This window comes from Ranitomeya imitator, chromosome 1, assembly GCF_032444005.1.
Source record: "Ranitomeya imitator isolate aRanImi1 chromosome 1, aRanImi1.pri, whole genome shotgun sequence".
NCBI lineage: Eukaryota > Metazoa > Chordata > Amphibia > Anura > Dendrobatidae > Ranitomeya > Ranitomeya imitator.
The window spans coordinates 867,750,963-867,776,474 of NC_091282.1; the positions used below are offsets into that span (position 1 = coordinate 867,750,963).

Here is a 25,512-nt window from a genome sequence, read left to right on the forward strand (position 1 = left end):
ACATGGCTCCTATATACTACGCAGCCTGTGCTATATAGTATGTGGCTGCTATATACATACATATTCTAGAATACCCGATGCGTTAGAATCGGGCCACCATCTAGTATATTATAAAAACCAAACAAACAAGTAGTTGCAGAGTACACAAATTTGGGTACAGTCCTGGGCAGATGGATACATATATATATATACATATATATATATATATAAATATATATATATATATATATATATAATACAAGCAGCTGTAGTCTAGTTCAGGGTAAATGCATTTCCACGCACAAAGTTTGTACTGCTCCCATTCCAATGATCTCTCCACTTTTGCAGCCATCATTCTCAGCTTGCTTGACGAAACCTAAAAATGCTAGCCATAGAAATAAAGCCCGCCCCCTATTACATGATAGATATAATAACAAATGATCATAATATGTCAGAAGAAGCAGCAGAGAGCATACACTAATTACCACAAATGTGCAATACTTTCAATAATGTCATAGTTACCAGAAAGGAACCCTTCACACAATCAGGTCTTTAGCTCCAGTCAGTCTTGTCAGTATCTCGCCTGGTGCCCCCTTTATATGCCACCTTGCTGTGGTCCTCATTACTCCTTGGAATGTCCTCTTTGGAATGGCTCCTTCCTTGCTATGACTTGGGATGTCTTCCCTCTATGGTACATCCCTAAATGCTCTTTTATTTATTTTCTGAGTCATTTTAGGTCTTTTAAACCATAGTTTGGGACTCCAGCTGTGTACTCCCACCTCCAATTAGGAGACACTATGTCTCACCATATGATCAAAGAATTGTTGTGATCAGCCTGTGGTCTTTCCCTCCAATTTGCGCACAAAGAATCATGATGTCCTATCTTCCTGTACTTAGCATTTTGATTATCTTTCTTTAGCAGACTGTATTGAAATCACACAAAGTGGAGACATGCTGGCCAGTTGATATCACTCCTAGTATTTGACCTACAGGTGGAAAATGTTTGTGCTCTTAGAACACCTTTCTTGCATGTAAACTGATTAACATCTCAAGGCCTTTACTATTGACCCTGTGCATTCTGATTAGATAGGTATTTAGACCTTTTGCTTGTACAAAACTCCATTGTGTGAAACAATCAACTATATTCAAAGTGTCCTTATTGTCCTTATACAGATATTTCATATATATTAGATTTTCAGTGGCAGACACGGACATAAGAGGACCATGAACAATGTATTAATTAGGGGTCTCGGCTTATACTCGGGTCGGCTTATACTCGAGTATATACGGTACCGCTCATTTTTAATAAATAACCCAATAGCATAAGATAACCCAATTATTTATCAATTTTATTGGGTTAAGTTGCATTAACCAATAACTTTTTTATTTTAAACTCTCTCGCTGTTTATTAGGGCCAATACCTTTTGAGTTTAATTACAGTGGTCATAAAACAGAATTAATAATCATGCTGGTTAACAGATATCTATGTTAGGATAGATAGACTGAAAAACCACAAAATATTCACACTAGTTTATGATATCGTTTTAAAATAAGAAAAGCTACTAAAACACGTGGATAAATTAATGCTTTCATATATTTTTTTAGCTCTTTTTATAAACTCAAGACAGTTGGAATTGCTGATCCTTAAATTGAGCTATAAAAGTTCACATGTTGCATTTCATTGATATTTACTTACTTATTCAATGGTAGAGAGGTAGAAGGAACAGATTTTCAGAGAATGGTTTTGCCTTTCAACCCTGGAAAGGCATTTCTAGAAAAGGTCAAGAAAAAATGCAACATAAGTTTTGTCTAATACTGCACAATTATTTTTACCAGAATTGCAGATTTTACATATTAAAAAGGATAAGATTATTGTACTTGTTTTATTATGTATACCCCTCCTCACATGTAAAGCGCCATGGAATAAATGGCGCTATAATAATAAATAATAATAATAATATTAAAAAGGATAAGTAGTCGAATGTAATCTACTGGATATACCAGTCCTCTGCAAATAAAGCATTACATCTTAATCTTTGAAAATCAGCAGGCTACCCATGTAATATCCTCCCGAAAATGAAACACAACTACAAATAGCAGTCAGGCAAACATCAGTCCACCCGCTAATACCTGCCCAAAGAGGGTGTTTCTAATCTAGACAATACAAAACCCACTTACATTGATCTGATTCAAGAAACATCCAAATCTATCATTCATTCTGTTAGAATATGGCAAAGATTAATGGCATATCAAAAAGCACGGCGCAGAAAAATATCCTGCATTACTAACTAGCAGTACCGTAATTAGTGAAATGCCCACATATGAAATTACACATGTTTAGTGCTCTATAAATGAAAAATGCTCTGTATGGTTCAGTCTTAGAGTGAATTTACGGCGTCATTACCCATGATACGATTCCTATAAATAAAGGTGACATCGCTAGGTAAACAGGCGGCCGAAAAGCTAAAAGTGATGTTATCTAATAGTGAGGAATGTTACCAACAAAATGCAGAAGGTCATTTAGACTTTTATCCTCTCCTATCCTGCTGCCATTGAGCCCACAGTTTTATTTATTTTACTCATTTATATAGCGCCATTATTTCCAACGTGCTTCACAGACATTATTGGCACAGTTCTATTTGTTTTTACTGTGTACTGGTTTTACTGGTTGTTATACACGTAAAGTTCTAAGGAAAGGTAATTTCCTATGGTTACGTGAATGCTTACAACATACTGCAACAATTGCACAATTTATCATAAATTATATATTCAAGATAAACTTAGGTCATGCTGCACAAACCACACAGTATTAATGAGACATTGGCTGTGCAACTGCATCATGGTAAGATATAAGTCCCCACACACTAGATTAATGGACACACTAGATTAATGGCAACTGACTCCGCTGATATCAACAGGTTCGGCTGCCGGTGTAAAGTGTATGTAGGCATGGTGGTCGACCAAACAACCATCTAACGTGTATGGCTAGATTTACTCTGGAACACTGCAACTAATCAGGCAATATACGTAGTCCCAGGCAGGCATACCTGGCCACAGTCGCATAACCAGTAGCTGATGTAGTTCAGGAACCACAAGTCTAATGACACAATAAAGGTAAGCTGAGACGTTCCATGTATCTTTAAGAAAAATACAATATTATTGAACAATTTAAAGGGGTTGGCAACTACTTGAGCAACTCCTTGTTAAAATAAGCACCCATTCCCCTTGTGAAATAAAAATAACATACTCACCTCTTGCACCAGCACTGGGCCTGCGATGTCAGTGCCGGGTCTTTTGGGGCTCACGTGACACACTTCCACCAGAAGAATCTCAGACAAGTGGAAATATTGTGAGTGCAGATTAACTGCAGTGCTCATGTAGCATAACAAAGTTACGTGAGCCCGGGGATACCAGGTGCCCACTGGGACGGCACTGATGCAGGAGGTGAGTATCTTTTACAGTGGGGGGGTCTATGTGTGTTAAAAAGGGGTTGTCCAGGTAGTGAACAACCTCTAACAATACTAACATGCACTTTACTAGACATTACTCTCTAAACCTTCAGTTCAGAGGTCTAGTGAACTTTAAAGGTACCGTCACATTAGACGATATCGCTAGCGATCCGTGACGTTGCAGCGTCCTCGCTAGCGATATCGTCCAGTGTGACAGGCAGCAGCGATCAGGCCCCTGCTGTGCTGTCGCTGGTCTGGGAAGAAAGTCCAGAACTTTATTTGGTCGCTGGACTCCCCGCAGACATCGCTGGATCGGCGTGTGTGACACCGATCCAGCGATGTCTTCACTGGTTACCAGGGTAAATATCGGGTAACTAAGCGCAGGGCCGCGCTTAGTAACCCGATGTTTACCCTGGTTACCATCCTAAAAGTAAAAAAAACAAACAGTACATACTTACCTAACGCTGTCTGTCCTCCAGCGCTGTGCTCTGCACTCCTCCTGTGCTGGCTGTGAGCGTCGGTCAGCCGGAAAGCAGAGCGGTGACGTCACCGCTCTGCTTTCCGGCCGCTGTGCTCACACAGACAGTACAGGAGGAGTGCAGAGCACAGCGCTGGAGGACAGACGGCTGTAGGTAAGTATGTAGTGTTTGGTTTTTTTTACTTTTAGGATGGTAACCAGGGTAAACATCGGGTTACTAAGCGCGGCCCTGCGCTTAGTTACCCGATGTTTACCCTGGTTACCGGCATCGTTGGTCGCTGGAGAGCGGTCTGTGTGACAGCTCTCCAGCGACGCTGCAGCGATCCGGATCGTTGTCAGTATCGCTGCAGCGTTGCTAAGTGTGACGGTACCTTAACCAAAAAAAATGACCTGACTTTCTAGCATGTCAGGAATGAACTGCAGGGTTCTGGGAGATGTCACATGATCTAGCAAACTGTATCATTTACTAAGAAGTTACCGTCAGTGGTTGTACACTGTTTTCTGAAATAAAAAGGGCAGCCACATGATTGATAGGTACTCTTTAAAGGGAATCTTTCACCCCAAAATTCGCCTATAAGCAAAGGCCACCGCATCAGGGGCTTATCTACAGCATTCTGTAATGCTGTAGATAAGCTCCCGATGTAACCTGAAAGAGAAGAAAATCAAGTTAGATTATACTCACCCAGAAGCGGTCCGGTCCGATGGGTGTCGCGATCCGGTCCGGCGCCTCCCATCTTCATACGATGACGTCCTCTTCTTTGCTTCCTGCCGCGGCTCCGGCACAGGCGTACATTATCTGCCCTATTGAGGTCAGAGCAAAGTACTGCAGTGCACAGGCGCTGGGAAAGGTCAGTAAAGTTCTGGAAAGTTGGGTATTTAAATTTTTAGCATTATGGATTATCAGTTACATTATTAAAATAATTGAATTAAGAGAAAAAAGAAGGAATAGAAGGATGTATTTCTGCCTCTACAGTTTGAAAAGTCTTGTGGATTTCACTTCCTTTATAAAATGTAATACCAATATATTATCTACACAGGCATGCATATCAACATAGATGTTAGAGTTTAATTAACAGCTTAGAATGCAAATTCTTATGCAAATAAACCAGTCGGAGTAACTAAACAGGAGATTGTGGGGTCTATTGGCACATTGAGATAACATTCATAGATTATGGCTGTTACTGGTAATATATAAATGGAACCAGATATAACTGACCCCTGACCATAGTGCAAACTGACTTAAGGTACCGTCACACTTAACGATATCGTTAACGATATCGTTGCTTTTTGTGACGTAGCAACGATATCGTTAAGGAAATCGTTATGTGTGACAGCGACCAACGATCAGGCCCCTGCTGGGAGATCGTTGGTCGCTGAAGAAAGTTCAGAACTTTATTTCGTCGCTGGATCTCCAGCTGACATCGCTGGATCGGTGTGTGTGACACCGATCCAGCGATGTCTTCACTGGTAACCAGGGTAAACATCGGGTAACTAAGCGCAGGGTCGCGCTTAGTAACCCGATGTTTACCCTGGTTACCAGCGTAAAAGTAAAAAAAAAAAAAACAGTACATACTTACCTACCGCTGTCTGTCCCCGGCGCTGTGCTTCTCTGCACTCCTCCTGCACTGGCTGTGAGCACAGCGGCCGGAAAGCAGAGCGGTGACGTCACCGCTCTGCTTTCCGGCCGCTGTGCTCACAGTCAGTGCAAAGGAGTGCAGAGAAGCACAGCACCAGAGGACAGACAGCGGAAGGTATGTATGTAGTGTTTTTTTTTTTTTACGTTTACGCTGGTAACCAGGGTAAACATCGGGTTGTAATCAAGCTGGCTAACAGATGTAAATCATTCAGCTGCGGTGATAAAAACTAAATCTCCGAGCACTAAAAAATACTCGGAGGACACCCGAGTGTGCCCGGAAAATCTCGAGTAACGAGTATATTCGCTCATCACTAATCATCACAAGAACTGTTATAAAGGGCCTAATAACCACATAGGGAGATATCATAAGGCATCAGAACACTCCTGTTAATGCACTTGAACATTGAAAGATATGGAGCCAAACCAATCTGTCTAAAGTAAGTGCAAATATCTTTATTGTTAGATAATACAACATTTTTTTAAATTCTTTTCAAACAGAATGAATAGGAGTACAAAGGCATTAGGGTAGATCATGAAAGACTCAGGTAAAGAAAGTCTGTGGTCAACACAGCTTTATAATGTAAGGATCGGGGGAATCATGTTCCTGAAAAAGTATACCCAGGTTAATAACTATGTTAGTACACCTTTAAGAGGTCGAGAAAAAAGTAACTGGTTCAGGAGTGGTTCTTACCTATGTGGAGCCCTGTGTGACTCCAGACTCCCAGCCCCACTCCCCTTTCATGATCTACCCTAATGCCTTTGTACTACTTTTCAATCTGTTTGAAAATATATATATTTTTTTAATGTTGCATTATGTAACAATAAAGATATTTGCACTTACTATAGACAGACTGGTTTGACTCCGTGTCTTTCAGTTTTCAAGTCTCCCTCTAGAATTGCATTAGATGCATTAAATCCTCGAATAAAAAAACCACATGCATTGTTCATGCGTCTCCGCTGCAAAAAATAAGTAAAAGTCTATGTAACCTACACATAACTATATCAAGCTTTATCAAAACCAGATACCAAGAAGTATCAAAAACAAAGCTGATTAATTTAAAACATAACTGGTTATATGCACACGGTGATGTATCACTTGCTGGTATGTCGTTTTGATTCAATCATCTGTAGATCTAGCGGTGCTCAGAATACCGTGCCCTTTTTAACGCTGTATGACCTGAGAACAGCATGATGTAGGAGCTAAGAGCCCAATTCTAGTGATGTGTCACTTGCTACACCACTGATTAGCAGATTTCTGTCAATATACAGTACACACCGAAAGCTGTCAATCAGTGATGTGTGCGAGTTTAGGCCGGTTTCACATGTCCTGATATTTCTGGTACCGGAAAAAACAGTACTGGAGATGTCAGTGTCCGTACCACACTTGTTTTATTTTGAATGGGATAAAAGTGGGGTGATTTAAACTTGTGTTTTGTTTTATTTTTTTTCATATTTTTTATTTTTTCTTTCAATTTGTACTGCATTTAATAGTACTTGAATCTGCGATCGTCTGATCACTTGTAGTATATACAGTATAGCAGGGCTTCAACCATGACAACGGTCATCTTGTATCTCCGTAATGGGAACGTCTGTCTTCACCGAATACAGATTTGACCTCAGAATTGAGAATTGTGATAATAAATAATCAATTCTGTCACAGAAAGAAGCAGATCTCTCTGATAAGATCTATTACAAAGTTGCTTATTTTCACGTGTGCTATTGATTTATGAAATAAAAAAATGAAAATGGTTACTCTTTAAATGCAAGTGTAAAAACAGCTTGGATACTGTAAAATGAAAAAAAAAGGAAAGAAAAACAAAAACAAAATACCTGTATCCAATAATGAATAAGGTGCCATTCAGTGCTTAGGTCAATTTCAAAATCTAGTACAGCAAATTATAGTGATCTATAGTGATCTAAGTCTGGCTTCACTAAATTTAAGTGGTATGAGATATTGCAACAGCAATACTGACCCCTCGGGTATGTTCACATGGGGTTGCTTGCAATGGATCTTTCTAGCAAAAATAAAACAAAAAACACCCAATGCCGAAACCTTGCGAATAAAAAGCACTTTGTACTTCTGGCTTTGATACTGTTGAGTATCTTTGATATGATTTAGTTTAATCAGCTCCCTTATTCATATTTAGTAAGTTTTGTACATCAGATTTGGCTGGTTATATTATGCGCAAAAAAAAATCTCAGAGGTATTTCTAGTATAAGTAAGTGTGTACTTGGTGCCAAAGCATTTGTCTTTATACAGTGACCAGAGCTCAGTGTTTTACTATATAGTCTATATTGTAGACGCCTACATACTTAGTTTTGTGCATTGTTGTCTGTTAGGCCAATTTCCATCTATGGGTATGTACCTGAAAATTGGTTTTAAATGGCTTTTTGGCTTTTTTTGTATTCTTCAATACACATTGTTATTTCTATGGTGGTCCCTGTTTTATGGCATGTTCTTTTTCTGACTTTTTTTGATTCGTACTTGGTTCACATGCTTCAGGATGACCCCGTTTAACTATTGATGGTGCCTTCCGGTTTGGTTATTTACATAAAATCAGATTTTTATCATCTAGCATCTGAATGACATCCGATTTAATGTGAATACGATCCGATTGCAATGCAATTTTAACATGAGCTTTTACATAGAGTAATTCTCTGTCATTTAAGCATAGTTTTCCAAGCAAATATCCTTCACCACATTATATACTGCATATATTTCAAGATAGATACAGATAGATAGAGATAGATACATAATAGATACACAGAAATACCACAGATGCAGCCGGCGCAGCTGCACAGGGGACGGTGGTGGAGGGGGGCCCTTGCAGGAAGGCTAGTATTGAGGGCAATCAGGCCTATTTCACAGAACCCAAGGTTCCGGAGTGCCCATGGCCAGATTTCCCTTATCATACATGACGGGCAGGGAGCGATCCCTGCAGCTGTGTTGCCTACAGGTGAGAATATCAGCGGAGCAGCAGGGATCCATCCTGTGCTTCATGCCTGGCGCTTTCTCCCTGACACAGGCAAGTGACTTGATAACGTCAACAAGCATCGCTTGCCTGTGTCAGAGAGAAAGTTGCCGGCCACGACAATGCTCCAGAGAAAGTTGCCGGCCACGACAATGCTCCGGGGAACAGACAGAGATAAGTGTGTTTTTTGTTCTCCCCTACCACAGCTCAATGTCTTGGGAGAGGAGGCTGAGGTGTGCTGGGGGAAAACAATGACGAGGGTGGGGAGAACAATGATGATGATGATGGGGGAGAGGACACTGAGGTGTGGTGGGGAGAAAAATTATGGGGGTGGTGGGGTACAGCAATCATGAGGATGGGGAGAGGACACAGGTGTGGTGTATGAGAACAATGATGGGGTGGTGGGGGAGAACAATGATCGGGTGCTGGAGAAGACAGGTGTGGTGGGGAGAACAATTAAAGGGTGAGGGAGAGGACACAGGCATAGTGTGGGAGAACAATGATGGGGTGGTGGAGAGGACACAGCTTTGATGGGTGAGAACAGTGATGAGAGTGGTGAGAAAACCCAGGTGTGGGGGGGAGAAGAATGATGGGGTGGTGGGTGAGAACAATGATGAGGGTGGAGGAGAGGACACTGAGGTGTGGTAGGTGAGAACAATGATGTAGGTGGGGGAGAGGACACTGAGTTCTGGTTGGGGAGAGGACACTGAGGTGTCGTGTAGAAGAACAATGATGGGGTAGTGGAGAGGACAATGATGGGGTAGGGATAGGACAATGATGGGGTGGGGAGAGGACAATGATGGGTTAGGGAGAACAATAATCAAGGTGGGGTAGATGACACAGGTGTGGTAGGGGAGCACAATGATGGAGTGGTTGAGAGGACACAGGTGTGGTAAGAGAGAACAATGATGGGGTGGTAGAGAGGACACAGATGTGGTTGGGGAGAACAATGATGGGGGTGGTGAAGACATTGAGGTGTGGTGGATGAAAACAATGATAGGGTGGTGGGGAGGGCACTGAGGTGTGGTGGGGAGAACAATGGTGGGGTAGAGGAGAATGACACTGATGTGCAGTGGAGGAAGAACAATTGGGATAGAGGAGAACAATGATGGGATGGTGAACAGGACACAGGTGTGGTGGAGGATAGCAATGATGGGGTGGTGGTGATAACACAGGGGTGGTGGAGAGGACACAAGTGTGGTGGGGGAGAACAATGATGGGGTGGTGAAGAAATTGAGGTGTAGTGGGTGAAAACAATGATAGGGTGGTGGGGAGGTCACTGAGGTGTGGTGGGGAGAACAATGATGGGGAAGAGGAGAGGACACTGATGTGCGGTGGAGGAAGAACAATTGGAATAGAGGAGAACAATGATGGGATGGTGGAGAGGACACAGGTGTGGTGGGGGATAACAATGATGGGGTGGTGGAAAGGACACAGCTTTGATGGGTGAGAACAGTGATGAAGTGATGAGGGTAGTGAGAAAACCCAGGTGTGGTGGGGAGAAGAATGATGGGGTGGTGGGTGAGAACAATGATGTAGGTGGGGGAGAGGACACTGAGTTCTGGTGGGGGAGAGGACACTGAGGTGTCATGTAGGAGAACAATGATGGGGTAGTGGAGAGGACAATGATGGGGTAGGGATAGGACAATGATGGGGTGGGGAGAACAATGATCAAGGTGGGGTAGATGACACAGGTGTGGTAGGGGAGCACAATGATGGAGTGGTTGAGAGGACACAGGTGTGGTAAGGGAGAACAATGATGGGGTGGAGGAGAGGACACTGAGGTGTGGTAGGTGAGAACAATGATGTAGGTGGGGGAGAGGACACTGAGTTCTGGTGGGGGAGAGGACACTGAGGTGTCGTGTAGGAGAACAATGATGGGGTAGTGGAGAAGACAATGATGCAGTAGATAGGACAATGATGGGTTGGGCAGAACAATGATCAAGGTGGGGTAGATGACACAGGTGTGGTAGGGGAGCACAATGATGGAGTGGTTGAGAGGACACAGGTGTGGTAAGGGAGAACAATGATGGGGTGGTGGAGAGGACACAGATGTGTTTGGGGAGAACAATGATGGGGGTGGTGAAGACATTGAGGTGTGGTGGATGAAAACAATGATAGGGTGGTGGGGAGGGCACTGAGGTGTGGTGGGGAGAACAATGGTGGGGTAGAGGAGAATGACACTGATGTGCAGTGGAGGAAGAACAATTGGGATAGAGGAGAACAATGATGGGATGGTGAACAGGACACAGGTGTGGTGGAGGATAGCAATGATGGGGTGGTGGTGATAACACAGGGGTGGTGGAGAGGACACAAGTGTGGTGGGGGAGAACAATGATGGGGTGGTGAAGAAATTGAGGTGTAGTGGGTGAAAACAATGATAGGGTGGTGGGGAGGTCACTGAGGTGTGGTGGGGAGAACAATGATGGGGAAGAGGAGAGGACACTGATGTGCGGTGGAGGAAGAACAATTGGAATAGAGGAGAACAATGATGGGATGGTGGAGAGGACACAGGTGTGGTGGGGGATAACAATGATGGGGTGGTGGAAAGGACACAGCTTTGATGGGTGAGAACAGTGATGAAGTGATGAGGGTAGTGAGAAAACCCAGGTGTGGTGGGGAGAAGAATGATGGGGTGGTGGGTGAGAACAATGATGTAGGTGGGGGAGAGGACACTGAGTTCTGGTGGGGGAGAGGACACTGAGGTGTCATGTAGGAGAACAATGATGGGGTAGTGGAGAGGACAATGATGGGGTAGGGATAGGACAATGATGGGGTGGGGAGAACAATGATCAAGGTGGGGTAGATGACACAGGTGTGGTAGGGGAGCACAATGATGGAGTGGTTGAGAGGACACAGGTGTGGTAAGGGAGAACAATGATGGGGTGGAGGAGAGGACACTGAGGTGTGGTAGGTGAGAACAATGATGTAGGTGGGGGAGAGGACACTGAGTTCTGGTGGGGGAGAGGACACTGAGGTGTCATGTAGGAGAACAATGATGGGGTAGTGGAGAAGACAATGATGCGGTAGATGGGACAATGATGGGTTGGGGAGAACAATGATCAAGGTGGGGTAGATGACACAGGTGTGGTAGGGGAGCACAATGATGGAGTGGTTGAGAGGACACAGGTGTGGTAAGGGAGAACAATGATGGGGTGGTGGAGAGGACACAGATGTGTTTGGGGAGAACAATGATGGGGGTGGTGAAGACATTGAGGTGTGGTGGATGAAAACAATGATAGGGTGGTGGGGAGGGCACTGAGATGTGGTGGGGAGAACAATGGTGGGGAAGAGGAGAGGACAATGATGTGCGGTGGAGGAAGAACAATTGGGATAGAGGAGAACAATGATGAGATGGTGGAGAAGACACAGGTGTGGGGGGGATAGCAATGATGGGGTGGTGGAGAGAACACAGGGGTGGTGGAGAGGACACAAGTGTGGTGGGGAGAACAATGATGGGGTGGTGAAGAAATTGAGGTGTGGTGGGTGAAAACAATGATAGGGTGGTGGGGAGGGCACTGAGGTGTGGTGGGGAGAACAATGATGGGGTGGTGGAGAGAACACAGGGGTGGTGGAGAGGACACAAGTGTGGTGGGGGAGAACAATGATGGGGTGGTGAAGAAATTGAGGTGTGGTGGGTGAAAACAATGATAGGGTGGTGGGGTGGCACGGAGTTGTGGTGGGGGATAACAATGATGGGGTGGTGAAGAGAACACAGGGGTGGTGGAGAGGACACAAGTGTGGCGGGGAGAACAATGATGGGGTGGTTGAGAGGACACATTTTAATGCATTGAAAAGATGCTGTCAGGGACTTGTAATGAATTGGGAGGTGACAGAGGATGCGCAATATGTGATAATGTTTTCTCCCACCTCCAAATTCATTACGATGCTATCAAGGACTTATAACGAATGATGAGAGGACACGGGACAGGGACTAAGGCTATGTGCACATGTTCAAGATTTGCAGGAGAAAATTCTGCTGCATAGCCTAATGTGTTGGCAGGAAGAAAGTTGCATAAAATACATTTATTTTTTTGCCACTTTTTGATATGCTTTTGTGTATTTTCCCCACTCATTAATACAGGTGAAATACACAGCTAGAATTGACATTTGGCCGATTTTAATCTGCTGCAAATCTGCAAGAAAAAATAATCAACATGTGCATGAGACTTCAGGGATCTCATTCACTTTTCCTGTACTGTACAATCTTGCATACTTTCCATATGCACAAAGCCTTACAGGTAGTTCAGTCAGAGACTGAATAATTTATATTTATTGGGACATGAGATTATAGTTTATGGGGTCACAGCACTGCTTATGTCTTTAAATTTTGATTTGGTGCGTGGCCAATAGCATACTAATGGGGTACATATCTGTATTCAGGGCCATCGTCCACGTTGAAAACTATTTATCCCCAGACAAGGTTTATGCCATGGAACAGAACAACAGAGAGGTGAGGGATATGGCTTTTTATTTATTTTTTATTACAGAATATGAGGGCTTCAATGGAATGGGCATTATACTCACCTAACTGTGCTTGTTATTATTCAATAAAAAAAAGTATAAGCGTGTTTTGATTTTATTTCAAATAAAGGACTTTATTCTGGCTGTGTGTTTATTTACTATACAATTATAAGATTATTAATGGATAGGTATCTTATAGATGCCTCTCCATTACTAAGTCGTGGGCTTGATGTCACCAGACAATACAAAGGTGACATCAACCCCACAAATATGTACTTCACTTTCCACCACCACAGGGCAAGTGGGAAGAGCCAGACAAAGCGCCAGAATTGGCGCATCTAGTAGATGTGCCTTTTCTGGGTAGCTGTGTGTTATGACCTGGTGGTTAGGAGCACCCGGAATGACCTGATAGTTAAACCTCATACAGGACGAGCTCTGGGATGTGGGAGCTCTGCTGACTGCAAGCCCTAATCCTATCACACACACTAGAAATAGCCGTGGAGCGCTCCTGACCAGACCTAGGCGCCTCGACACAGCCTAAGAACTATCTTGCCCTAGAGAAAGAAAATAAAGCCTACCATGCCTCAGAGAAATTCCCCAAAGGTAAAGGAAGCCCCCCACATATATTGACTGTGAGTAAAGATGAAAGTCACAAACGCAGAAATGAAACAGGTTTCAGCAAAGGGAGGCCAGACTTACTAAATAGACAGAGGATAGGAAAGGTAACTTTGCGATCAGCACAAAAACCTACAAAAGACCACGCAGAGTATGCAAAAAAGACCTCCGCACCGACTCACGGTGCGGAGAGGCCACTCTGCATCCCAGAGCTTCCAGCTATCAAGACAATATCATGAAAACCAGCTGGACAAGAAAACAATGAACAAATAATTACTATCAGGAACGTAGCTTCTGCAGGAGAAGGCAGGTCACCAGAGAGATCCAGGAGCGAACTGAACTAATGCAAAAACATTGACAGATGGCATGGAGTAACGATCTGAGAGGAGTTAAATAGAGCAGTCAACCAAAGGATAAACCACGTCACCTGTGTAAGGAACCTCAGAAGCAGCAGCTTCACTCACAGCCACCAGAGGGAGCCCATAGACAGAACTCGCCGAAGTACCATTCACGACCACAGGAGGGAGCTCGACAACAGAATTCACAACAGTACCCCCCCTTGAGGAGGGGTCACCGAACCCTCACCAGAGCCCCCAGGCCGATCAGGATGAACCAAATGAAAGGCACGAACAAGATCGGCAGCATGAACATCAGAGGCAAAAACCCAGGAATTATCTTCCTGACCATAACCCTTCCACATGACCAGGTACTGGAGTTTCCGTCTCGAAACACGAGAATCCAAAATCTTCTCCACCACATACTCCAACTCCCCCTCGACCAACACCGGGGCAGGAGGATCAACGGAGGGAACCATAGGCGCCACGTATCTCCGCAACAACGAACTATGGAACACATTATGGATGGCAAAAGAAGCTGGAAGATCCAAACGAAATGACACAGGATTAAGAACCTCAGAAATCTTATATGGTCCAATGAAACGAGGCTTAAACTTAGGAGAGGAAACCTTCATAGGAACGTGAAGAGATGACAACCAAACCAAATCCCCAACACGAAGTCGGGGACCAACACAACGCTGGTGGTTAGCGAAACGTTGAGCCTTCTCCTGGGACAATGTCAAATTGTCCACCACATGAGTCCAAATCTGCTGCAACCTGTCCACCACCGCATCCACACCAGGACAGTCCGAAGGCTCAACCTGCCCTGAAGAGAAACGAGGATGGAAACCAGAATTACAGAAAAAAGGAGAAACTAAAGTAGCCGAGCTGGCCCGATTATTAAGGGCGAACTCAGCCAAAGGCAAGAAAGACATCCAATCATCCTGATCAGCAGAAACAAAGCATCTCAGATATGTCTCCAAAGTCTGATTAGTTCGTTCAGTTTGGCCATTAGTCTGAGGATGGAAAGCTGAAGAAAAAGACAAATCAATGCCCATCTTAGCGCAAAAGGACCGCCAAAACCTCGAAACAAACTGGGAACCTCTGTCCGAGACGATGTTCTCTGGAATGCCATACAAACGAACCACATGCTGGAAAAACAATGGCACCAAATCAGAGGAGGAAGGCAGTTTAGATAAGGGTACCAAATGGACCATCTTAAAGAAGCGATCACAAACCACCCAAATGACTGACATCTTTTGAGAAACAGGGAGATCAGAAATAAAATCCATGGAAATATGCGTCCAGGGCCTCTTCGGGATCGGCAAGGGCAAAAGCAACCCACTGGCACGAGAACAGCAGGGCTTAGCCCGAGCACAAATCCCACAGGACTGCACAAAAGAACGCACATCCCGTGACAAAGAAGGCCACCAAAAGGATCTAGCCACCAAATCTCTGGTACCAAAGATTCCAGGATGACCAGCCAATACTGAACAATGAATCTCCAAGATAACTCTACAAGTCCATCTATCAGGGACAAACAGTTTCTCCGTAGGACAACGGTCAGGTCTATCAGCCTGAAACTTTTGCAGCACACGTCGCAAATCAGGGGAAATGGCAGACAAAATTACCCCTTCTTTAAGAATACCCGCCGGCTCCGGAACACCCAGGGAGTCAGGCACAAAACTCCTTGACAGGGCGTCAGCCTTCACATTCTTAGATCCCGGAAGGTATGAAACCACAAAATCAAAACGGGAGAAAAAGAGCGACCATCGAGCCTGTCTAGGATTCAACCGTTTGGCAGACTCAAGATAAGTTAAATTCTTGTGATCCGTCAAGACCACCACGCGATGTTTAGCTCCTTCAAGCCAATGTCGCCACTCCTCAAATGCCCACTTCATGGCCAACAACTCCCGATTGCCCACATCATAATTGCCCTGAGCAGGCGAGAATTTTCTAGAAAAGAAGGCACAGGCAGTGGCGTATCTAGGGGGGGGGGCAGCCGGGGCATTTGCCCCGGGCGCAGCCGGCAGGGGGGCACAGTCGGGCCGCCTAATTCGGCGGTCTGCAGTGTCTCCCCCGGCGGCTGCATTCTGCCGCCCCCCGCACTGGGAGTCAGCTGTTCTCTGTGCCGACTGTCAAGCTGACAGCCGGCACAGAGAAGCTGCAGAGTGCCGGCTCCCAGTGTGTGCAGAGGGGGAGGGGAGCCCCTGCAGAGTGGCTGCGGCGGACAGGGAGAAAGCCCTACAGCTCCACTGCCCAGCCGCACGATCTGTCTTCTTCCTGCTTCCTCTCACACAGACGCGCCGCTGGATGACGTCATCATTCAGCGGCCGGCTGTGTCAGAGGAAGGCGATGGAGCTGCTGCGCAGAGCGCGAGGAGAGGTGAGAGGAGTGTGTGTGTGTGTGTGTGTGTGAATGTGTGTGTGAATGTGTATGTGTGTGTGTGAATGTGTGTGTGAATGTATGTGTGTGTCTCAGTATTGTGTGTGTGTGTGTGTATCGCGCTGCAGGGGAATGTGCAGAGAAGTGAATGGTGTGTGTGTGGGGGGGAGGAGAGGGCAATGATGGGACTGACGGGGGGCATATGCCCTTGGAGGGGGGGCGCCAAAATGAATTCTTGCCCCGGGTGCCAGAAACGCTAGATACACCTCTGGGCACAGGGTTTCATCACCGAGCCATCAGAACTTCTTTGCGACAAAACAGCCCCTGCTCCAATTTCAGAAGCATCAACCTCCACCTGAAAAGGGAGTGAAACATCTGGCTGGCACAACACAGGGGCAGAAGCAAAACGACGCTTCAACTCCTGAAAAGCCTCTACAGCCGCAGAGGACCAATTGACCACATCAGCACCTTTCTTGGTCAAATCAGTCAACGGCTTAGCAACACTGGAAAAGTTAGCGATGAAGCGACGATAAAAATTAGCAAAGCCCAGGAACTTACTACCAGGAATCAAATCAATAGCACAGTCGCAATCCCTATGAGGAGGTAGGGCACCAGATTTGGGCTCTTCAAATACATCCCGGTAATCTGATAAAAACTCAGGGACTTCAGAAGGAGTAGAAGGTGAAATTGAGAGCAATGGAACATCACCATGTACCCCCTGACAACCCCAGCTGGACACAGACATAGATTATCAATCCAACACTGGATTATGGACCTGTAGCCATGGCAACCCCAAAACGACCACATCATGCAGATTATGCAACACCAAAAAGCGAATATCCTTCTGATGTGCAGGAGCCATGCACATGGTCAATTGAGTCCAGTACTGAGGCTTATTCTTGGCCAAAGGCGTAGCATCAATTCCTCTCAATGGAATAGGATACTGCAAGGGCTCCAAGAAAAAACCACAGCGCCTGGCAAACTCCAAGTCCATCAAATTCAGGGCAGCGCCTGAATCCACAAATGCCATTACAGAGTAGGACGACAGAGAGCAAATCAGAGTAACGGACAAAAGAAATTTAGACTGGACCGTACCAATGGTGGCAGACCTAGCGAACCACTTAGTGCGCTTAGGACAATCGGAGATAGCATGAGTGGATTCACCACAGTAAAAACACAGCCCATTCCGACGTCTGTGTTCTTGCCGTTCAGCTCTGGTCAAAGTCCTATCACACTGCATAGGCTCAGGCCTATGCTCAGAGAATACCGCCAGATGGTGCACAGCTTTGCGCTCACGCATGCGTTGATCGATCTGAATGGCCAAAGACATAGACTCATTCAGACCAGCAGGCGTGGGAAATCCCACCATGGCATCCTTAAGGGCTTCAGAAAGACCCTTTCTGAAAATTGCCGCCAGGGCACATTCATTCCACTGAGTAAGCACAGACCATTTTCTAAACTTCTGACAGTACACCTCCGCTTCATCCTGACCCTGACACAAAGCCAGCAAGATTTTCTCTGCCTGATCCACTGAATTTGGTTCATCATAAAGCAATCCAAGCGCCAGAAAAAACGCATCAACATCACGCAATGCCGGATCTCCTGGCGCAAGGGAAAATGCCCAGTCTTGAGGGTCACCACGCAACAAAGAAATAATGATTTTTACCTGTTGAACGGGGTCACCAGAGGAGCAGGGTTTCAAAGCTAGAAACAGTTTACAATTATTTTTGAAATTCAAGAACCTAGATCTATCCCCAGAAAATAAGTCAGGAATAGGAATTTTAGGCTCTAACATAGGATTCTGAACCACAAAATCTTGAATGTTTTGTACCCTTGCAGAGAGATGATCCATACAAGAGGACAGACCTTGAATGTCCATATCTACACCTGTGTCCTGAACCACCCAAAGGTCTAGGGGAAAAGAAAGACAAAACACAGTGCAAAGAAAAAAAAATGGTCTCAGAAGTTCTCTTATCCCTCTATTGAGATGCATTAATACTTTTGGCCAGCTGTACTGTTATGACCTGGTGGTTAGGAGCACCCGGAATGACCTGATAGTTAAACCTCATACAGGACGAGCTCTGGGATGTGGGAGCTCTGCTGACCGCAAGCCCTAATCCTATCACACACACTAGAAATAGCCGTAGAGCGCTCCTGACCAGACCTAGGCGCCTCGTCACAGCCTAAGAACTATCTAGCCCTAGAGAAAGAAAATAAAGCCTACCTTGCCTCAGAGAAATTCCCCAAAGGTAAAGGAAGCCCCCCACATATATTGACTGTGAGTAAAGATGAAAGTCACAAACGCAGAAATGAAATAGGTTTCAGCAAAGGGAGGCCAGACTTACTAAATAGACAGAGGATAGGAAAGGTAGCTGTGCGATCAGCACAAAAACCTACAAAAGACCATGCAGAGTATGCAAAAAAGACCTCCGCACCGACTCACGGTGCGCAGAGGCCACTCTGCATCCCAGAGCTTCCAGCTAGCAAGACAATATCATGAAAACCAGCTGGACAAGAAAACAATGAACAAATAATGACTATCAGGAACTTAGCTTCTGCAGGAGAAGGCAGGTCACCAGAGAGATCCAGGAGCGAACTGAACTAATGCAAAAACATTGACAGCTGGCATGGAGTAACGATCTGAGAGGAGTTAAATAGAGCAGTCAACCAAAGGATAAACCACGTCACCTGTGTAAGGAACCTCAGAAGCAGCAGCTTCACTCACAGCCACCAGAGGGAGCCCATAGACAGAACTCGCCGAAGTACCATTCACGACCACAGGAGGGAGCTCGACAACAGAATTCACAACAGCTGTGGACTGCTATTTTTAGGCTAAGGGTGCAATATCCATGGTCTATTACCAGCCTGAGAATACCAGCCATCTGATGTCTGCTTTAGCTTGGCTGGTTGTCAAAAATGGGGGGTGAACCCACGCATTTTTTTTAAATTCATTTAAATAATTAAAAATATGGCGTGGGGACCCCACTATTCTTGATACATAGCCTTGCTGAAGTTGACAGCTGACAGTTGCAGCCCACGCCTGTTTCTTTTACCTGGCTGGTTATCAAAAATACAGAGGAACTGCACATCATTGAAAAAAAAATGTTTAAAAAAATTATTTATAGTGCAGGTGGCTTATGAATACTCCCAACAGCCGCTGCCTGCTATTACTGCTATCAGTTAAATACAACTCACAACAATCTCCCCTGCTAGCACTGATTGCAGTGCGAGAAGGAGATAATGATGAAAGATGTCTTCAGCACCTGGCACTGGGGTACAGCGCTAACAGTTCCGCTGCTTCCCAAGCACCAGCATGTGTGATACTGATGTGGCACACAGGCAGCACATGTATGCCACAAGTATTACACACACGGACACTGATATCTCTGGTACTGGTTTTTCCAGAGACCTTACTGTATCTGAAAAGTCTAAAAAATCTGAACGTCTAAAAAGTGGCATGCACCTCACCACAAATCTTGCTCCTGTCAGACACTGGAGTAAGATTTGTGATGTAAGGAATGACACTGCTCCTCATGAATTCTGCCCACTGTCTTGGTGCCAGGAGATAATTATGCAAAATTTTAGCGCAGACTCATGTTGCGCCAAAATTTTGAGCCAAAACTTAGCAGGTAGGTTACATCTAAGAGATGCGGTGTACCCATAATCTTACACTAGTTCTCAATCCTATTATCCTGCTCTGATTCAACCTATTTGATTCCAGTTACTGATATCAGCATTTTTCTTAACAGATCCCTGGCTTCTAAAGGCCCCGTCACACATAGCGACGCTTGAGCGATTCCGACAACAATACGACCTGTCAGGGATCGCTCAAGCGTCGCTATGTGGTCGCTGGTGAGATGTCAAACAGTGAGATCTCACCAACAATGCAGCAGCGATGCGGAAACCTGTAGCGACCTGTAGAACAATGCTATTTCATGATGATTCAATGGGACGTCCTGTCAGCGAGGTCGTTGGTAAGGTGTCAAACACAGCGATGTGTGCTACCCAGCGGGACCTCAACGATCAAAAAATGGCCCAGGCCATTCCGACACGACCAGCGATCTCACAGCAGGGGCCTGGTCGCTGCTACGTGTCACACATAGCGAGATCGTTACTGAGATCGCTGTTGCGTCACAAAACTTGTGACTCAGCAGCGATCTCGCTAGCGATCTCGCTGTGTGTGACGGGGGCTTTACTTGTCGATGTCTTTACCTCCTGTATACAACCTGGCTTGATGACCCTTCTCTTTGCCAGCTCACTCCACCAGTCAGCAGCCACTCCATTGCTGTAACCCAGCAGGGCCCGCATGCGTCTATATAAATTGTAAATGGGATAAATCAGGGCCGGCTCCAGGTTTTTGAGGGCCCCGGGTGAAAGAGTCTCAGTGGGCCCCTTTAACACATACCACGATTCATGATGCACAGATACAGCAGAGAAATATAGGTATAGTACAATGCCAGATTTCACTTCTTACATGAGTGATAGCTGTTGTAAATTCTACAATAGCATACAGCAGAGGGGCTTTATAGAAGTCAACCCCTTATATGCCAATCTTTGTGACCTACTCCCTCTTCCTCAGTTACCAGTAGGCATTTTATTGTTAGCTAAACTTGCTGCAAAGAAAAAACTGCATACATTAAACATGATAATTTTTAAATGGAAAGCTTTTTAAAGTAAACATTAGAAAGTATTAACTTAGAACATTTAGTTAACCAATAACCACACTGGCGCCACACATATATGTATCCAAAAGGAAGGGGGGGGGGGAGAAAGTAAGGAGAAGCAGCTGGTATATAGACAGAGGTTGTGCCGACCTCTGACAATTAGATTAGCATCAACAAAAAGTAAAACAATATACCGCGCTATACAGTGCCTCACTATGGAGGCTAGACAAAAGCTGAGAATTCCACCAATAGCCGACGTGCCAATGTAAATGAGCACACTATAAACGCATATTGAGGCCAACAGGCTGCGGCAAAAATTGAGATATAATGCGTGTTCCTGGCGAGGGACTAATGATTGTGGATAAATAGCCTGATCTTGCCTACCTTGGAGGTCTTGTGGAGAGATGTCCAGTGGACCGCAGGGTAGATGTCTCCGGTGTGCAGGGTTCCCGTGCCGCTCTTTGGACAGAGCGTGCGGTGCGGAGGAATAATCGTGCGGTGCAGAGCCAGAGGCGCCCCAGCCGGTAGCATCCCTGGTTGCATGCGGAGGAAAGGAAGATGGCCGATGCTGTTCGGCCGCTCGACCTGAAAGTGACGTCACTAGTCCTACAGAAGCACAGGGGAGTCAGAATAAACCTTTTTTATTCTGACTCCCCTGTGCTTCCGTAGACATCTACCCTGCGGTCCACTGGACATCTCTCCACAAGACCTCCAAGGTAGGCAAGATCAGGCTATTTATCCACAATCATTAGTGGAATTCTCAGCTTTTGTCTAGCCTCCATAGTGAGGCACTGTATAGCGCGGTATATTGTTTTACTTTTTGTTGATGCTAACTTAGAACATTTGTAAAAGTGCACAATGGGTAGCATATAGCACAGCCACATAGTATATAACACAGCCCACGTAGTATATAACACAGCCCACGTAGTATATAACACGGCCATGTAGTGTATAGCATAGCCACATAGAATTTAACACAGCCATGTAGTATATAACAGCCCACGTATTTAGCACAGCCACGTAGTATATAACACAGCCCACATAGAATATAACACAGCCCACGTGGTATATAGCACAGCCCACATAGTATATAGCACAGCCCACGTAGTATATAGCACAGCCATGTAGTATATACCACAGCCACGTAGCATATAACAGTCCACGTAGTATATAGCACAGCCACGTAGTATATAACACAGCCCAAGTACCATATAACACAGCCCACGTATATAGCACAGTCCACGTAGTATATAGCACAGCCACATAGCATATGACACAGCCACATAATATGTAACACAGCCCATGTGGTATATAGCACAGCCCACATAGTATATAGCACAGCCACGTAGCATATAACAAAGCCCACGTAGTGTATAGCGCAGCCACGTAGTATATAGCACAGCGACGTAGCATATGACACAACCACGTAATATATAACACAGCCCATGTGGTATATAGCACAGCCCACAACATAGTATATAGCACAGCCACGTAGTATATAGCACAGCCACGTAGCATATGACACAGCCACATAATATATAACACAGCCCATGTGGTATATAGCACAGCCCACATGGTATATAGCACAGCCACGTAGCATATAACACAGCCCACGTAGCATGACACAGCCACGTAGTATATAACACAGCTTACATCATAGTATATAGCACAGCCACGTAGTATATAGCACAGCCACATAGCATATAACAGCCCACGTAGTATTTAGCACAGCCACATAATATATAGCACAGCCACGTAGCATACAACACAGCCAATGTAGCATATAACACAGCCCATGTAGTATATAGCACAGCCCACGTAGTATATAGCACAGCCATGTAGTATATAGCACAGCCACATAGTATATAGCACAGCCACGTAGTATGTAGCACAGCCACGTAGCATATAACACAGCTCACATAGTATATAGCACAGCCATGTAGCATAAAACACAGCCCACGTAGCATAAAGCACAGCCATGTAGTATATAGCACAGCCCGCATCTCCCCCCACGAGAATGGACCCACAGTATAGTACTCACTGTTATAGTAAAAAAAAAAACACACTCCTCACCTCTCCTCATGCCGGCACTGCTCCCTGTTCCTGTCTCAGCGGCTGCACTGCCTGGCACACAGTGAGTGCACGATGACATAATTGTGCACCCGCAGTGTCAGAGGCAGAGCGGGGAATGATGGGAGAGGGAATGTTAGCTGACATTCTCTCCTCCATCATTGCTTTGAACTGTACTGGCAGACGCCGGTATAGTTCAATGCGACGGCGGGGGAGTCGGCACTGGCGGCAGGTGGGCCCCCTGCCTCACAGGGGCCCCATAGTGGCTGCATGATGTGCCGCTAGCTGAGGGCCCCTGGGGGAGCAGGAGCCCTAGGCAGCTACCTGCCTGTAATGCGGGCCCTGCCTGCAGGGGCCCCCGGAGCCTCAGTGTATCGTGAATGGGCCCACCATCTCGCCAGGGCCCCGGCACCTGCCCGGGTGCATCGGGTGCTGACCTTGGCCCTGGGATAAATAATTGAAGACCAGGGATCCCCTGGAACCTGCTGAAAGGAATGCCTGCAAAAAGCCTGTCCATGGAGCCCTATTAATAGCTGTCAGGTTACCAACTATAGAACGCCATTACAATATCATAAAATGACTCTACAGAAATCACCAAAAGGAGATATATGCAGAGTTCTATAAAACACTAGAAGGTAGGAGTGAAAATATCAACAACAAACACTGACCGTGATGCTAATGGACTGGTACACATAGCATTATAGTGTGATATTTCTTTGCTGACAGTTCAGTGATGAATTACCATGATTAACACAACTGTGTGAAACTAGTGTCAAATTCCGTAAAATATCAATTATAGATGGTCCACAGTTCCCAATTTTAACTTTCAGCAGTAAGACATTCCAAGGTAGTGGAGATGTGTAACTTTGTATGTCTACAATCGGTTGTTTAAGCTGTCAAAGTAAAATGATCCCACATCCCAACTGTACCATAAAAATCATCACATAACAAAATACATAATGGCTGAGAACCGCTCTTAGAGCTCCAAAACTCAAATGTACTAGGAGACACATGAGAAAATACTTCACAGCTGCACCTTTAATTGTATTAGTCACCATAATGTCATAGGAGAATGTTGTTCACAGCAACAGTAGAGCAGGCACCAGCAGAATCCAATTTCATTATACTTCGGTGAACTTGAAGGAATCTGGCTTGGCAGAATATGTTTTGTAATGTTTTACTTTACATCAGACATAACACTTTATTTTTTATTGTTTTGCACATCTACTTTTGTCACCACAACTCTTGTAGCTGGGACACAGAAGCAACTTCCATCAAAGTCAGAGATGCAGATAACCATTTAAAGATAAGTGCCATCTCCTATTTAAGTAATGTAAAAATCTGTCTTCACTGAACACAGATTTTTCCTGTGAATTAGGGTACCGTCACACTATACGATTTACCTACGATCACGACCAGCGATACGACCTGGCCGTGATCTTAGGTAAGTCGTAGTGTGGTCGCTGGGGAGCTGTCACACAGACAGCTCTCCAGCGACCAACGATGCCGAGGTCCCCGGGTAACCAGGGTAAACATCGGGTTACTAAGCGCAGGACCGCGCTTAGTAACCCGATGTTTACCCTGGTTACCAGCGTAAAAAAAACAAACAGTACATACTTACATTCCGGTGTCTGTCCCTTGCCGTCTGCTTCCCGCACTCACTGACTGCCGGCCGTAAAGTGAAAGCACAGCACAGCGGTGACGTCACCGCTGTGCTCTGCTTTCACTTTACGGCCGGCAGTCACTGAGTGCGGGAAGCAGACGGCAAGGGACCTGACGGACACCGGAATGTACAGTGGGGCAAAAAAGAATTTAGTCAGTCAGCAATAGTGCAAGTTCCACCACTTAAAAAGATGAGAGGCGTCTGTAATTTACATCATAGGTAGACCTCAACTATGGGAGACAAACTCAGAAAAAAAAATCCAGAAAATCACATTGTCTGTTTTTTTAACATTTTATTTGCATATTATGGTGGAAAATAAGTATTTGGTCAGAAACAAAATTTCATCTCAATACTTTGTAATATATCCTTTGTTGGCAATGACAGAGGTCAAACGTTTTCTGTAAGTCTTCACAAGGTTGCCACACACTGTTGTTGGTATGTTGGCCCATTCCTCCATGCAGATCTCCTCTAGAGCAGTGATGTTTTTGGCTTTTCGCTTGGCAACACGGACTTTCAACTCCCTCCAAAGGTTTTCTATAGGGTTGAGATCTGGAGACTGGCTAGGCCACTCCAGGACCTTGAAATGCTTCTTACGAAGCCACTCCTTCGTTGCCCTGGCGGTGTGCTTTGGATCATTGTCATGTTGAAAGACCCAGCCACGTTTCATCTTCAATGCCCTTGCTGATGGAAGGAGGTTTGCACTCAAAATCTCACGATATATGGCCCCATTCATTCTTTCATGTACCCGGATCAGTCGTCCTGGCCCCTTTGCAGAGAAACAGCCCCAAAGCATGATGTTTCC

At 45.2% G+C, this 25,512-nt stretch overlaps 1 protein-coding gene across 4 annotated transcripts in view; it reads right to left on the reverse strand.

Annotated features, from left to right (window-relative positions):
- The window catches only part of CSGALNACT1 (chondroitin sulfate N-acetylgalactosaminyltransferase 1), a 503,870-nt gene that overhangs the window by 249,794 nt on the left and 228,564 nt on the right, over nt 1-25,512 (reverse strand). For 2 of the 4 annotated variants that reach the window (XM_069742516.1, XM_069742543.1), the window contains exon 4: nt 1,676-1,750. The exons of the other annotated variants lie outside the window; for them this stretch is intronic. The gene's annotated coding sequence lies outside the window, so the exon portion shown is untranslated. The remainder of the gene's footprint in view (nt 1-1,675; nt 1,751-25,512) is intronic. 4 annotated transcript variants of the gene reach the window in all.